Below are 17050 nucleotides of genomic sequence, written 5' to 3'. Positions count from 1 at the left end.
CATTTGGGGCAGCAGCAGCATCGGTGCTGGGGTTGGCAGTCTAATGTTCTTCATCCTTTTCCTTGGATGCTGTGGCCTTGGGCCACGGAGAGAGCATGGAAGGCTACCTCCACCACACTACAACTTCCTGGCTGAATATCTGTGACTTCAGAAGCTCCAGTCCTTTATGTCCTTTCAGTGGATGGTCACCTGCAGTGTGGGCTCCTTCAGGTAGACATGGTGCCATTTTTCTCACCTTTGAGCTTGAGGAACTTGGCCCTGCTAGAGAAATACTTCTAGTTGGCCTCTGCCATCTTCTTGGTTGTTTGTGGGTCCACAATCTCCAGACCCTGGTGTGGAGTGAAGGCTCATTGGAGGCAGTCCCTGAGGAGCCGTCATGAATTGTTGACTTCCCACCATAAACCACGCTGCAGTGTCTTGGAGATCTTGGCCTTGGTGGCCTCATTCTCCTGTGATTGCTGCACACACCCACTGCCTGATTTGCTCAAGTGGCCCAGGCTAAAGCCCAGGTCTTGATAGACATCCTCCTCAATCTCTCCAAATTTCATGTAGTTGGTCTGCATCTAGATCGCCATCAGTCCTAGCCATTCCTTCATCTTGTGGTACCTTCGTCCCCCTCGCTTTTACCACTGTCCATCAAGGGGTGGTGGCTCCTGCCACTTGTCAAACTTGTACTCAATCTCATCTTTTAGTTCATAGCCCACCTTCCCTTTGTGCTCTCATGGAAGCTGTCCACACGAACTGCTAGTGTAGACTTGGCAGCCAGTAGATGGGCCGCCTTCCACCGGAGATCTGGGGGCAAAGACTGCACGATGTCACTGTGGTAGATGAGCCAGTGTAAGGCAGCACTGAGGTAGAAGAGAAGCCAGACAGTGTCTTGCTCTGGGCTCCCAGCAGCATGATATTGCAGGCAGGCATCTTAGAGAGGCTGGTCAACCCTCCGGCCACACCCATGATCTTGGTAGCCATGGATGCTCCAATGATGATGGACAAACTGGGGGCAATGAAGGACATCTGGGACTCCATGTACTCATAGATGTGGTGCTTGGAGGCATTCAGCTCAATGCCATGTCACAGGCCTCCTCTAACCACTCTAGCTCCTCATCCCGCAGCTGCTGCCACTGGGTGGTAGAGATTGCAACACTAACAACCATGATGATAGCATTGGCCAGGATCTGCTGGAGGTTCTCATTGTTCTTACACTTATCCAGGCTGTTGCCCAGCTCCTTGACTGTTGCCAATGTAATCCAGAGCATTGGGCACCAAGGATTCTAGTTCAGGGAATCTCTTCGAGTATTTATCCCAGATGAATTTATAGATAACGTTCAGCTTGTTTTCTATCTCCACTGTCAGGGTGTTGGCATCCACAATGACTCGGTACTCAGAGGCTGCCTCCACTGGTCCCATCACTTCTGAAGCTTTGGCTGTTTGCTGATACACTCCTCAATCTTCATCATGATCTCAGCAAACATCTTGCTATCCCATAGCTTGGCAATGCTCTTGACTGAATCTCCAGAAAGATCTAGTTGTGTCTCCTCCTGTATATCCTCAATTACTGGCTCCTTCTCTTCTCCGTAGCTTCCTCCTTCCTCTTCTGCTGCCTCCTCAAGGTCATCCAAGAGCTCATCTGCCAGAGACATCCCAAGACCACTTCAATCCTCTCATGATCATTTCTAAGAAATCCACTTCCCCAGAGTTTCCTAACTTTTTATTTATAAAAATAAACATTTATAAATATTACAATAAATAAAATATATATTCATAAACATCTATTTATATATAATTATATTATTATTTACAAATAACTATTAATTCTCTGAGAATTTCATAAATGTCTATCATGTATTTTAGTCTTATTATCTACCAGTCACCCCAACTTCCCCAGATCTACCCCTTACTCAAAACTTCATATATTCCTTTTTATAACTCATAGTCCAATTTGTGGGTTTTCTGTGGGAGAATTGCTGACATACCAAGGGGCCGCACCCTTACAGAAAACCATTTCTCCCCTACAGTCCATAAACTGTCATTAGCTCCTCACTTAGGAATGGGGGCTTGTGACTCCCCCTCTACAAAACTGAAATGCTGACTGGCTTAATGTTGTACAGGTATCATGTAGATAATCAGAGCTGCTGGGAGTTCATGCATGTATGTGTTCTGTCATGTTTTGATGATACTGCTTCATTCTGCTCTCTTCAACCTTTGCCTCTTGTAATTGTTTTTCCTTTCTTCAGTGATGGCCTCTGACCTTTAGAGGGTGTGTGATATTGATGCCCCAGTTGTGGCTGAACACCCCACTAACACTTATTCCTTGTGTTTGATGCATTGTGAGTTTCTGCACTTGCTGCCAGGACTTTAGATAGATGAAACTAAAGTGAAGACAGGCTACTTTTAGCAGGGAAAGCCTGGAGGCTGAGAGTCATTGATTAATAAAATTTGAATCTCACCAGTACCGACTGCTCATTAGACATCTGAGAGTATTGGCGTCTTAGAAGGGTATATTTCATGTCATCAATCACTGATGAATATGAGCTTGCAGTGTCATGTTGAAATTTTGCCTACCTGAGGTAGAGGGCATAAGAACTATCCTGCTACATGGTCTAGAGCTATCTAGAAAGTATGTAAGTCAGTTGTTTTGAGTTCTTCTTTCCTGAAATGATTACTTCTCACTTATTATTTAGGAAATACTGTATCCAGTTATTATGAATGTCATTTTACATATATTACTGATTCAATAAGAAAGGTTACATCTAAAATTTAATCCCAGGGGTCAAAGGGAAGGAAGGAAACATTCTTGGTCTAAGAAACTATTTATAATAAAATCTTAATGTCGTGTTTTAGAAAAGTACTACCCAGAAGCATAATTTTTGAGATGTGCCAAAAAATACTGCAGAAAATAAATGCAGCTCAAGCACTTTGTGTAATTTTAGAAATGTAATTTTAATGCTGACATTTCTTATGTATTGTAATAATGGATAAATACAAGAGAATCTCTGCTGTAGGCTGTTTGGGCAAAATGTGAACAGTTCTCTTGTTATTGTTACTTTTTTACTTATGAAAATACACTCAGAAATAAAAATATACAGACTAGTAAAATTTTGTTTATTATGAAGAAAATTTAACTATCAGGATATCTCAATTCTATCTGGTCCCCAAACACATCATACTCTAGATGTTTATCTTAAGGGGATTTTGACACCCCTATATTCTATCATCTGTTGTTCATTTTGGAAACTTAATTGGACAAAATGTGTAATTATCAGACAGCAGTTAGCATTCGACTTCAGCCCTCTCATTAAAGAGACTATGTAATGAGAAATATTTGAAAAGGAGAAGTGTCCCATGCTATCACTGGGCACCAGTGGGCCACATGGCATCAGCGCAGTGTTCTCAACTCTGTAGACTCTCTGATCCTTTGCTTTGAAAACTCTCCACCCAACATGCTAAGTTCCCTCAGCAGGTCACTACCATGCCAGCCCCATACATCTACATTCCTTGTGCCCTGTACCTTTCTCTTGTACTCAGTTGAGTCACTGCACAAAGGAAAACATCACACAAACTTAGTTTAAAATCATCAGGTAACTCAATTTCTGGGTTCAACTACTAACATCCTAATTAGTAAGACATACTAGATTAAATCCTCCAGCGGCAGATCCTGGTGGATCTGCCACCCAACTGGGACCCTTTATTTATTACATCTTCTACCCTAGCTCTTCTCCATCCCCAAAACCTCAGACTCACTTTCTCCTCCTCTCTTCTCTCCTTTGACCTGGAAGTTCTGTCTATTCCTTGCCTAGTGATTGGTCCCTGAAATCTTTATTCATTAGGGGAAGGTCCTTGCCACAAGAGTGTCCATGCATTTGCTATATGTGGTGATATCAAATTAGAACTTATATTTACTTCTTGAAATTAGAATTCTATGAATTGTTCATGGAAATGAGCAAAAGGAAAGCCCACAACTGTTTCGGTGTCCAGAGTTCAGAAGCAGAATTTGAACTTTGTGTGAAACGCTCATCACAGACCCAGAGAAGAGAATGGTGCATATGTTACAGAAGAGTCAACATTTTTCTTAAATGCTTTATTTTATATAGTTTCATTGATATATATAATCTATTGCTATTTATACTCACTTATATTTTCCTGCCCAGATCATGAAAACCCCAAAGAGACAACCAGGAGCCACAACTCCGATGCAAGCACATGAGAGTCTTTATTCAAGCTTGAGCTTGGGCCGCAAAGTTTCCTTATACAACAGGATAGAAGAGGAGGCCCCAAGGTCTAGGGGAAGAGGATTTATAAAGGAAAAAAACCACAATTGGGAGTTTCCAAGCTTTGCATGAGATGGTAAAAGAAGGTTGGCTTTTAAGCTGATTAGTTCACAATATCTAGCCAACCCAAAAGGAAGGTCCATGCATCAAAAGAAGCATCTTGACCTAGGAACGACTTATGTTTTCTTAGCCCACTCTGTTATTATCAGCTAGTTGCAGCTGCTATGTCCATTTTGCAACTATCAGGGACATTTCATGTTTTTATCGGAACTCAGGGATGGGGGCCAAGCCTCTCTAAGGGCAAGTTAACTTAAAATGGAGTCTGAAAAACAAAATAAATTTTATTCTCCTAATTTAATTCCTTCAACATCACACTCTCTGTTATCACCTTTGCTTTCCCTCAGAACTCTTTTTCTTCCCAACTACTTGCCTAATGGATATACTATTAAAGCATACGACACCCATTTTTATGGTTCAGCAACCACCTCCAAGGGATTGAGTGTGCTGTGCACCTTCTTCACTCATGGCAGAATGCTAAAGGATCCAGTCTTGTGCAGGTATGTTCAGGATTGCAACAGCCAATGTTATATCTGATGAGATGGGTTGTGCTCAGAGTGGTAGGGCTGTGGAACCATATTACATATGAACACCAGCATTTCATTGTACTCCTCTCCAGCCTGAGACTCCTAAATTCTTTCTAGACCCCATTCCTCACTGCTCCCTGGGCCTTGGGTGGCTGGTGATGGAGATGTAGATGAACTTCTTAGGGCTCAGTGCTCATCACTTTTCCTCAGAACTTTGACCAGGCAGGGATCTTTGCATAAATTCCTGCTCTCTCTCTGACCAAGGCTAAGGGCACCCTAGTCAATGGGTGTAAACAAAAGTGGGAAGCTTAACAATATGCTCACATAGAGAAGCCACGAAAATATGTGCCTTCCTGTGCCCATGTCCTCTTCAGCCTTAGGCTTTGATTGGATATGATCCTACAACTTGACCTTAAAATAAAACCTTGAAGTACATGGTCACTGGCATATTCATGGAAAATATTCATTTAAATCAATGAACTTCAAAAAGAGATGTAGAATGTATTCCGAGCTGATAGAAAACAAGTAGCTAAAACCCTTGCTTCATTCTTTGGTCAGAAGCAGAGATGGGTTGAAGGGCTTTTCTGACAGTCCTTATTGGGGAACTTTGGGAGTTTAAGTCCATTTCCGAGAGGCTTGGCTGTCTCATTGAACTCCACAGGTACATTTGAAGCTGTGAGAAGCCTGGGTTATCTGAGTGTATGTTCCAAGTCTTGTCTCAGCAGGACAGCGTGGCTTTCATGCTGGATAAAGCTTCTGCTTCCCCTCACCTGGCGAGCGGCACAGCTGTACCTGTACTTGCTTTGTCTTATTCTCCAAGAGTAACCTCTATCCTTTTCTTGGTGCTTTCCCCCTTTTGTGTCAGCATCTTTGTGAAATCTTGAAGTTCTTTCTCTTTCTTTCAAACTCTGTTCTTTATTATGCTGACTCTTCTTCACCAAGCTATTGTGCAGAAGCAGTTTCTAGATGGCATCTACTGACATGAGCCTTGGCTGACCATTTTTTCAGTTCTCCTAGTTTTATTATATAGATGTGGCATGCAGATAAAACCCTTCAATAACTTCATTCTGGGACCTCTGTTATTCTACATTTTCTTAGAATTTTCAAAGATTAAATAAAAGCTTTAAAGCCTTGTCCATTTGGACTTCTAAAAAGGCATACATTCACACAAGGATTGGGTCATGAGGCATGATTGTGATGGCATGAGCCTTTAGTCCTTATAGGGCTTATGCAGGAGAATTGCTTATATCTGAGAATTTGAAACAAAGTAGGATGTCAGGATGAGATGCCATCTCAAGAAAGATAAAGGATAGCAACTTTCATTTGATGCTCTGTCTTTCTACTGGAGGTGGACTCAATAAGTTCCCTCTCCCCACTGTAGTGCATTTCATCTAAGTTCCTCCCTTTGAGTCCTGAGAATCTCTCACTTCCCAGGTCTCTGGTATGATCTGGAGGGTCTTCCTGACCCACAGTCAAAACTCTGACCTATAATTCTTCCTGTTTGGAAGAAACACAGGGATGGAAATGGAGAAGAGACTGAGAAAAAGAAGGTCCAGTGACAGGCCCAAAGTGGGATCTAGCTTAAGGGGAAGCCCCGTGACCTCACACCATTACTGAGGCTATGGAGTGCTCTCAAAAAGGGACCTATCATGACTGCCCTCCAAAAGACCCAACAAGCAGCTGAAATGTCAGATGCAGATATGTGCACCTACCCAATGAACAGAAGCTGCTGAGCTCTCTGTTGAATTAGGGAAAAGCTAAAGGAAGCTGAGGAGGAGGGCAAGCCTGTAGCAGGATCAGCAGTCTCAATTAACCTGCACCCCCGAGATCTCTCAGACACTGGATCACCAACCAGACAGAATACACCAGCTGAGTTGAGGCCCCCAACACATGTACAGCAGAGGACTCCTGGGTCCGGGTTCAGTCAGAGAAGATGTACCTAACCCTCAAGAAATTGGAGGCCCCAGAAAGTTTAGAGGTCTGGTAGGGTTGGGAGTGGGAGATGGGGACATCCTCATGGAGATGGGGGTGGGTGGGGTTGGGGAGAGGTATGGGATGTGGAACAGTTGGAGGGTGGACTGGGTGGGGAATAAAATCTGGAGTGTAAAAGTAAATAAAAATTAAAAAGAAACAAAAATGAAAAAAGAAAAAAACACAATGTCAGTAGCTATAATAAATGACAAATCATTCCCAAAATTAATAAGTAAACAGAGGGAGGAGAGGGTACTCAACAATTGATCTCATTATGACATTTTCATATATATATATATATATATATATATATATAACAAATTTTGATTATATTCATCCTATTACCCACTCTTCTCAGCCTCCCATTCACACCAATCCCTTTATCTTCCTAACTAACCTCCTTTCCATTGTCTTGTCCTTAGGGAGGACCCAATGAGTTCCTTTAGATTTACTGACAGGTCCATAAAGAAGAGATTATTTATAGGAGACTGGGAACCCTACAGTAGTTAAGCGGTGTAGAAATGTCTCTCCTTCTTTCAGAAGCCACTAACAGCCTGCAAAACTTCATGGAGCATTAGTGACTTGTGGGACCTCCACCATGTAGGACTCTGCATTCAACAGTCACTTATTTTACGCACTTAGACCAGTTTTATAAGTTCTGTGGCTACCATCAAAAGACACTCTTTTGACCAAACTTAGCAATAGCACTGATTTATGGGCATAAAAATAATAAATATTTAAAGGGTAGTTTGAGGCAGGGCCCCATATGCAGCCTCCTATCTTAGAAAGCAAAATAGTTATAAGAATTATCCCACTGAAATGTACTTAGAAAGTAATTCCTTTTTATCATGGAAGAGGACTCTTCTGATGAGATATCTCTTTAAAAGTTTACATATCAACAAAATTCAGATATGCACAATAACTTCACTCTCAATCTTGTTCAAGAATGTTCCTGATTTCGTGTTTTCTTTTCATTTCTCTGCGTGCTATTCAATTCCTATCCACATCAGTATGATTACGTTTATGTGTCCATATTGAACATTGTCTTCATTAGTGATGTGAGGCTCTTTCCAAAGATTAACACTGTGACATGGGACTCAGGTAAGTAGTCATCCTTTTTCATGTGGATGGGTAGCATCAACGCACAGATACTCAAATAGAACAAAATGCAGAGGTAGTAGGAGTGTGTGGCCTGTCCTCTTTGCCTGCTTCATTGGTTGAGCTGGATCATTTTAGCAGCTGCTTTGCAAACGGGATTCACACCATTAGCTGTTGTAGCTTAGGCCTTTAACCTTAGACTGAACCATAGCCAGCTTTCAGACAGCAGATCATGAGCTGCTCTGCCTCCATAATCTTTGTCTCTCTGTGTGCCCAACACTGGACAAGTGCAAACACATCTCCCTGGTTGACTTGGAAAATACTGACTTCTGACTAATATGCATGCTTCCTTCCCCCTGTAATTTCAAGCTTACCTGATTGGTAATTTTTCCAAGGACACAGCTTCAACTATCATGAAAATAGAAATAAACCCTTGTGGATTCCAGATAACAAATTTACGGCCTTGAAATTCTTTTGATGCCAGTCATCTGACTATGGCTGAAAAATTGATTAGAGAGGGGAAAATGTTTCTACCCAACAGGACATGGAGCCAGCAAAAGGTGCTGCTTTCTCCCCACGTATCCCAGCTGACCCCATTAGGGAGACTGACTTTTCACAGATGTTAACGATGAGCTATGGTGCTGTTGAAATAGCCTCGTCTTGGAAATGAATGGATCACAAATGGCTTGGAAATGAAGGTACTACGATTAACTAAATTAGTGTCTCATATTTTAACCTCTCATCATTAACTTACCTTGGCTTGCCACATTATCTCACATGTCAGATGCAATAATCTGGGGAAGCAGACAGATAGAATTCCTACCCACAAGCCTCAGCGCCACCTGCTTATGTGCTGTCCTTGCTGAAGTTTCTGAGTCGTACAGAGGATTCTCAGGACAAAATGCACATTATTTCTTAGTAAGATGGGTAATGTCCAACCTGACAAATGTTACGGTCCCTTTCTCTTCTATGGTTCAATGTAAACTTGACTTCATGCATTTCCCATGGATTTTATTAGTTTTACCTAGCCTTTTAGTGGAGAAAAGGGTAGCTTCTTTCTAGCTATAAGAATGGTCTAAGTCCATATGACTTGTCCTTGCAACATACAGAACATTAGGAAGCAGTGCCTTGCTTGACCTGTTTATTCTATGTGAAAAACAGCTAAAGCTCAGGCTTTTGCAAGCTTCAGCATCCAAACACAATGCCACAGATTGAATAGATTTTATTTCAGGTATTTCGTTAGTTCATTTATTCAACAGTTACTTATTGGACCTCCCCAGTGTTTCAAGGCAGATGTTACGCAGAAACAGAAGCAAACACATAATTATGAATTGGGTTGTGCTTTGGAAAGAAAAAGAGAGCTTGTGACTAGTGATTCAACAGGATGACTGGATTAAGAAGGGGGACAGAATTTAGTGAAGAACTGAATTCGGCTTAGGCATGAGTGATGAATTTGCATTAGGCAGACAAGGAGTTGTAGAGGAGTAGGGTTTCCTAGTAAGCAGGATGTTATTTACAATGGATTTGGGAGAATATCCTACTCAGGAGAAACTGCAGCATAAGTGATGCAGAAATTAAAGTACATGGCTGTAAATCACACTGACTTTTCTTTATATGAAAATGTAGCCATCTATGGTCCTTTTGGGCAATGTACACACTTAAATGTTTCTGTAAAACACTGTACAATGTCAGGCCCTACTTTTGTGAGCCTACCTTAGGAGGCCATGTCTGTGACTGCGTTACAGAATGTCAGTTCTCTGCTTTTTTGTGCAGATTTGTCTTCCCGCCTTCAGTACATGTGTTACCATTACTTCCGTGCTACTTATGGCATGCAACATGATGGGCAAGAATACACTATTTAATAATGTAGGGATTCTGGGATGGAATACACACAAGCAAATGATACAAGTCTAGGAGTGGGGAGAACTGGTGTCTCAGTGAGTAGAGCTGAGTCACAGAGTTCCAGCACTGGAACAAAGGAACACAGCTGCTGCCAGCAGGGATTTACCCAGGGATGCCTGCTAGGAGGAAGACAGGAGGAGCAAACATTAAAGGCTGCCTGCCTCCAGCCACCAGGTAAATAAAGGATAGAGGTTTATAAATCTGATTTAATTGTTTTTAAGGTTAGAAGGGAATATACAGATTTTTGTTATGTGGGGTTGGGATTTCTTCCTGAGGTTAGAGACCAATACACAGAGCATAAGCTGAGAAGCTGGGAGCCCCTGCTGTGCAAAGAGCCAGGCTGGCTGCTCAGAGGAAGAAAATGAGAGGCAGAGAGCCAGACAGTAGACTCAGCAGATAGTAAGCTCCTCAGAAGGGAGAAGGTATGGAGAGTGAATGCACAGGTGCTTTGAAGATATTTAAAAGTCTTGCCAGGGCGAATTCTTGGGATCTTTCAATGTGGTTTACATGGGATTTCTGGGATTGTCAGCCTGGTATGACAAAAATTAGAGCCTGTAAACAGGCTTATACAGAAAGTAGAAGGGAATTTAATTAAAGTTGAATACAGAGATGTATAAAGATTGAGGAATTCAATCTTTAAAAAAAAAGATTAAAATCAGGGGGTAGGAAGCCAAACCTATCTCAGACAGTAGAAGCTTAGTCCCTGAGAATTAAATAAAAAGGGGCACTACAATATGTACCCACAGAGATATTAATCTCCACAATAGGGAGGACTAAGTATACATAGATATATGAAATGTTGAGGCTTTTGATCTTAAATTGAAAGTCGAAAAGCAGGAGGTGGTGAAGAAGCACTGTCTCAATGTTTAATATTGGTTTAGATTGCTTTAATTGCTTTGAATTGTTTTAATTATTAAAATATGTGTGATTTTAAGTTTGGTGGTTGTATTAAAATTCCTCTGGGGGTTGGGGATTTAGCTCAGTGGTAGAGCACTTGCCTAGCAAGCGCAAAGGCTCTGGGTTCAGTCCCCAGCTCCGGAAAAAAAAGAAAGAAAAAAATTCCTCTGGGAGAGAGGTAAATCTATACCTTTAATGATTTCCCATTACTGGACCAAGGACATGCTATTTTTGGAGAGAGGTTCTGTACTTGTGTTGACTAGAAAGGAGAAAAGACTCTGGACACTTTTCAGACTGATATTGACCAGATACAACAGGGGTTAATTTCTTGAAGATCTTGAAATTTTTCAGAAAATCAAACAAGACAAGTAATTTGATCTGCTGATTCCTCAGCATGGGAACAGCCCAGTAACTGGCTTGGATATAAAAGTGTCTTTGTACAAAACTTCAGCTAACATGAGACTAGATCTTGTTGGTCATGGAATCCTTAAGATTTTTTTTTGTACCCTCCTTCACATGGCATAAATGAAGATCTATTACAATTGGTTATTGATAAAATTCACTTACAAGAAGACAGTTGTATTTCACCTGTTCAAACAAGGAGCCAAGTTTAATTCTTAACTGATCTGTGCACTTTGCGCAATTCATATGAATATCTTAATGGCACTAAAATTTTGGTTGTGAGATTCTATATTACAGAATGTACAGCTTTGACAAGATTGCTCCTCAGAGATGCTGAACTGACCTGCTGTTCCAGCACCCTTCTTCCAGTTCAAATATACTTTACATAGATAGTCTTCAAAAATATCAGAAGTTCATAGAATGTGACATTTAATGTTACTTCATTATTAAGGATCATTTGACAATGAGACAGGTCTGTTCCTGACAGCTTTCCCATTCTCCTTCAACGAACAATTGAGCATCTTTACCTCCAGGTGAGGCTGCTTATTGTGGCAAGTTATCCACAGGGAAGAAATTGCCTATTTTATCAGCAGACAAAATATTGTCCAAAAGGACAAACAGATATGGGATAGTCTACTACTAATCTCTGCCAATACAGGGTAAGCTAGTACCTTATACTCCTTGCTGGCTCTGTCAGACAGTTCTGGGCCAAATCTCTGAAGACAGATGCTCCAATGTTGTAAGAAACTAGGGGACTGCCCAGGTAGTCAGCTATGTCTATAATTATTTAAGTTTTAGAAGCTATGCTTGGTGCTTGCTATATTCTCAGGTAATATTTAATTCATTCTTAGATTTCTGATGGGGTTAAAGACTCATTATAGTCTCATAAGCATAACATTAAAAGATGTGATATAGAATTCAAGCATAGTTTTCAGATGGTAGTATAGGCTAAAATCAAAACACAATTCAGGTATAAAATCATAAATTCTTTAAGTTAGGAATGATGGTGGAGTATTTTATCTAATTGACAATTATGATGGATTATGTGAGGCTCCACCTCCTAAACTTCAACAACCTTCCTAAACAGTGCCACTAGCTGGAGACCATGTCTTCAAACATGGGAGCCTGTGGAGAACATTTTAAATTAAAATCTCACACACACGCATACTCACTGGTACTATGGAACTGCAGTAATCTTTCAATATAAAATGAATTCAGTTAACTTCAGAAGTCCCCTCAGTCTTTAAAAGTTCCGACAGTGCTCAAAAGTCTAAGATAATATGGGAAAGTGAATCCATGTGGAGAAGTGAATCAGTGTGGAGTGGCATTTTCTTTATGACCTAGTTTCATGAAAGGAGACAACTGAATTCTTCAAGTTTTTTTTTTTTTTCTGAATTACTCATTTGGGATATTTGGACATTAGCATGCATATATTGCCCCCTCAATCAATCAAATTATGAAAAGTGTATTTTAAGAGCCGGCCCCACATATGGCCAATACATATACAGCCACCAAACTAGATAAGATGGATGAAGCAAAGAAGTGCAGGCCGACAGGAACCGGATGTAGATCTCTCCTGAGAGACAGAGCCAGAATACAGCAAATACAGAGGCGGATGTCATCATTAAACCACTGAACTGAGAACAGGACCCCCGTTGAAGGAATCTTAGAAAGGACTGAAAGAGCTTGAAGGGGCTTGAGACCCCATATGTACAACAATGCCAACCAACCAGAGCTTCCAGGGACTAAGCCACTACCCAAAGACTATACATGGACTGACCCTGGACTCTGACCTCATAGGTAGCAATGAATAGCCTAGTAAGAGCACCAGTGGAAGGGGAAGCCCTTGGTCCTGCCAAGACTGAACCCCCAGTGGACGTGATTGTTGGGGGGAGGGTGGTAATGGGGGGAGGATAGGGAGGGGAACACCCACATAGAAGGGGAGGGGGAGGGGCTAGGGGGATATTGGCCCGGAAAACGGGAAGGGGAATAATAATCGAAATGTAAGTAAGAAATACTCAAGTTAATAAAGATGAAAAAAAAAGAGTTCAAAAAATCCAAAGCCTATTCTGAGACTCAGGAAATCTCATAATTATGACCCACTGTAAAATAAAAATAAAAAACACATACTTTCAACAGTAAATGGCCCAGAGTAAACATTCCTTTTCTAAAAAAGAATATTGGGCAGAGTAGCAGTAGGAGCATCTCCAAACCCTACAGCTCCATTTCTGGGATCTGTGAGTTTGTGATGAAATTGGCCGAACTTCAAAGGACGGCCTTACACAGTCCCACCTCTCCAGCTCTGCTGCCCGAGCACATCCAGCCGCTCTCCAGAGCTGCCTCCACTCTTGGCTTACAGCTTTCTTTCGTGGACATCCTATGGTCCTTGCTTCTAACATCCTGTGGTGCCCGTAGTGACAGTTCCTGATAGACTACCATTTCCCTGTGAAACCTCCTGACCTCTGCTGCCCAGAGTTTCTCAGCCCCCTTGTCTTTCAAACTCTCACCAGAATGACCTGTTAATTTCTGCACACAACACCAGAGGCTTTCTTGCTTCGAGTTCCAAATTATGACATTTCTTCCACAAACCAGTAATAAAGACCTATGAATCCCATTGGCAGGCTTGCCACAGGAACATTCCTGCTCCTAGCACTATTTTGACTGTAGCTTTCTTTCTTATTGCTCATGATAAACTACACTTTGGGCTGCAGGGATCACCCCATGCTTAAGAACACTGACCATAGTTTCAGAGGACCAGGGTTTGCTTCGTAGCACCCACAGGCAACTGTCACCTGTTCATAATTCAATTCCCAGGAGATCTGACACCCTTTTGTGGCCTCTTCATACTCAGATATACACGTAGGCAAACAATGCAAAAAATGAGAAAAGAAAGAACCCTGGGAAATGAGGCTTAGAGGAGAAGTGCCGTATTTTGTCTTAAAGTTCCTGGGGTCAATCATGATAGGGAAGGCACGGTGGCAGAAGCAGGAAGATGGGTGGTCACATTGTATCTACACTCTGGAAGGAGAGCTTGCTACAGGGAGTGGCGTCAGGCTCTAAAGGTTCAAGATTTGTCATTCTGTGATGATGTGACTGTAAGGTTCTACTTCCTAAAGCCCACAACCTTCCCAATACCACCATTCAAACCAAATATTCAAACAATTGAAGCCTATGGGTAATGTTTCACACTGAAGCCACACAGTGGATACAAGCCATACATATGAGTACATATATATGTATGTGTGAGGGTTGTCAGTGAAAGGGTGATAAAATCATTGTGGTTAAAACAGAGTCATCATCTCAATAGGCTATATGTAAATCATGAAAAGGAATAAGCCATATGAGGAGGAAAATTATAAAGGAATTGATCTGTGTCTATTAATGATAAGAACACCCATACATGGCTTCAACAAATTTTAATTAAGACCACACTCAGACGTAGGAACACGTTGCCAATCATTTTCTAAAACAATTTCACATTCATTTTTGATCCTGCTATGCACCATTGCAGAGCTTATTCAGTTAAGGTCTATCATCGTTGAATTGATCTGTATGTGTCAACATGCAATGGGTCTTTTCTGGACCTTGTTGCTTTTTCTACTATGCTTTTTGTTTCCTCCATGAAAGCCCCAGTCATTCTATATCTTCTTACTATAGTATAAGGATACTCCACGAGGACTTGTCATATAGCAGTCATCTGTGGGTGCCTGGCCATGACCTTCGAGGAAAACTCCGAGTGTGCCTCACTTTTTAGTATTAGCTGTGTATTAGAATCACCTGGAAGTTTTCAATAGCCTGTAGTTTGGAACTCACCTCACTCCAGGGATTATTATCTCAGACCTGAAAGTAGTCCGCAGATAACTATTTTTAAAATGTACTGTAAAATGTTTTAAATGTGTGCCAGGATTATGAGCCACTAAGGAATATCTGCAAGGTAGACATTTCACAGGAGGAAGGGGCTTACAAATCAAAATCTTAAACCTCTCATTTGGCACAGACTACTGTTTTGGGATTTTATTTCTGCAGCCATATTCATTAGTAACAGAGTTAAATTGGTAACATGGGTGATTCTAAGTCATTTCCCATAGTTATCAGATGTGAACCATTAACTACAAATCACACATTGTACATGGAGACACTAACTAAAGTGATCCAGGGCCATCAAGTAAGCATTCCAGGCCATAAGGAGTTATTCCCTGAGAGGAACTAATTAATAAGAAGGTAGCTTGGGTATCAGGTGAAGCCTAGTTAACATAAGGCTTTGCTTTTTCTTAAGCAGCTATGAGTAATTTTTTTTAAAGCAAGCCCTAAACATTGCTGAATATTCAGTCTGCTGAAAAAGAGTTCCTGTTTTAGTGGGTTTGCATTCAACCGATATACAGTTCATACATATGAGATGTGTTTCACTGTCTCACTGACAGAATTATTTGCTCTCACAGTGAGCCATACTATAAAGAACTCTATAGGGGCCACCTTAAAACTAGTACTGCAAAGTAGGATGTATTGGAAATACTCACTATCCAACTTCTTCACATCTTATACTTCCTGGGACAACCCACCATCATCCTTCACATTTATTATCACAACCATTTCCTAGGTTGCTGCTCTTGTCTCCACCATTTGTTATGCTTCAGTGCATCTAAACACAATGGCCGGGAACCATTGTTCTTGTCTGAACCAAGCCCCACCCTTTCTTTCAGGGCCCTACATCTTATTGTGGCTTCCACCCCCAAGTAACTGTATCAGAGGAGGCAATGGGTCTTTTCTGGACCTTGTTGCTTTTTCTATTATGTTTTTTGTTTCCTCCATGCAAGCCCCAGTCATTCTATATCTTCTTACTAGAGTATAAGGATACTCCATGAGGACTTGTCATATAGCAGTCATCTGTGGGTGCCTGGCCATGACCATCGAGGTGCTAACTTCCTGTAACTGTCATTTAGTAAAACTGTAATTGAGTGACCCAGTACACGAGGCATCTCTCTAATCCCAAGGAATGTTGAAAACCTCAATCTCTTGTTTAACAGTCATGCTCTATTCCTGACTTCACTTCTATTCAAGTCTCTTTTATCTTCCAGTTGGACCTCTTTACAAATAACAAATTCAAGCCCTTGTACAGCTCTCTCAACTCTATTTCTTGATCAGTTCTTTTATGATCAATATTTTAAATGGCATGTTTCTTGGTAGTGGCTTTTGTAAGGACATTTAAATACAGTATAAAGTACTTTCAGCCTATTCCCTGCTCTATACCTTTCCGTTTTCCTTCCCCCCTCCACCAGTACTCTTTGTTTTTCTGGATTAGTCCTTTTGCTTCAGTTTTCATGTCCACATGATTCTCAGCGTCACTGGAAAATCTAGGAACTCTACACAAGAGAGGAAATATATGGTGTCGTTCTCTCTGACACTGACTTAGTTCCCTCACTATGATTCTCTCTGGCTGCATTTACATTCTCCTTCACCTCTCACACTTTTAATTTGTGGTCATTTTATCTTGGCTAACAGACACCCACAATGCTAATCTCCTTTATCTTGTCATTCTTCTGGGGGAAACCACACTGACAATGGATTAGAGCTAAAGCTGAGAGTGAAACATAACTGTATTGACTTTTTCCTTTGTAATCTAATGATCAATCATCTCAAATACTTCTTTAAAGCTGTCAGGAAATCACATCATATTCTTGAGGTTAATTTTCAGCTCCTTGGTCTTGGGTAGGTAATTTTTTCTTTTTCTTCTTACATTAAACCTACAATTAACATTTTCTCTTGATCATCATTTGGCTCATGAGACAAGTAAATCAGTGAACTCCCACAACCTCCCTTCACCATCCTTGACTTTCCCTCCATTAGTGTCTAAAGTCTACATTTTACCTTTGTTATCATTGTTGTTTTGAAATTCTTCACATTCTTAGTCAATGTAGTTGCTGCATTTAG

At 41.1% G+C, this 17050-nt stretch overlaps 1 pseudogene; it reads right to left on the bottom strand.

The window, feature by feature from the left end:
• Nucleotides 1-206: 206 nt before the first annotated feature.
• On the bottom strand, nucleotides 207-1664 carry Prpf31-ps1 (pre-mRNA processing factor 31, pseudogene 1; annotated as a pseudogene).
• Between the last annotated feature and the right edge of the window lie 15386 nt (nucleotides 1665-17050).

Source organism: Rattus norvegicus, chromosome 16 (genome assembly GCF_021556685.1).
Source record: "Rattus norvegicus strain SHRSP/BbbUtx chromosome 16, alternate assembly SHRSP_T2T, whole genome shotgun sequence".
Taxonomy (NCBI): Eukaryota; Metazoa; Chordata; class Mammalia; order Rodentia; family Muridae; genus Rattus; species Rattus norvegicus.
The sequence above is the reverse complement of the archived record's forward strand: the minus strand, read 5'-3'. Positions and strand labels throughout refer to the sequence as shown.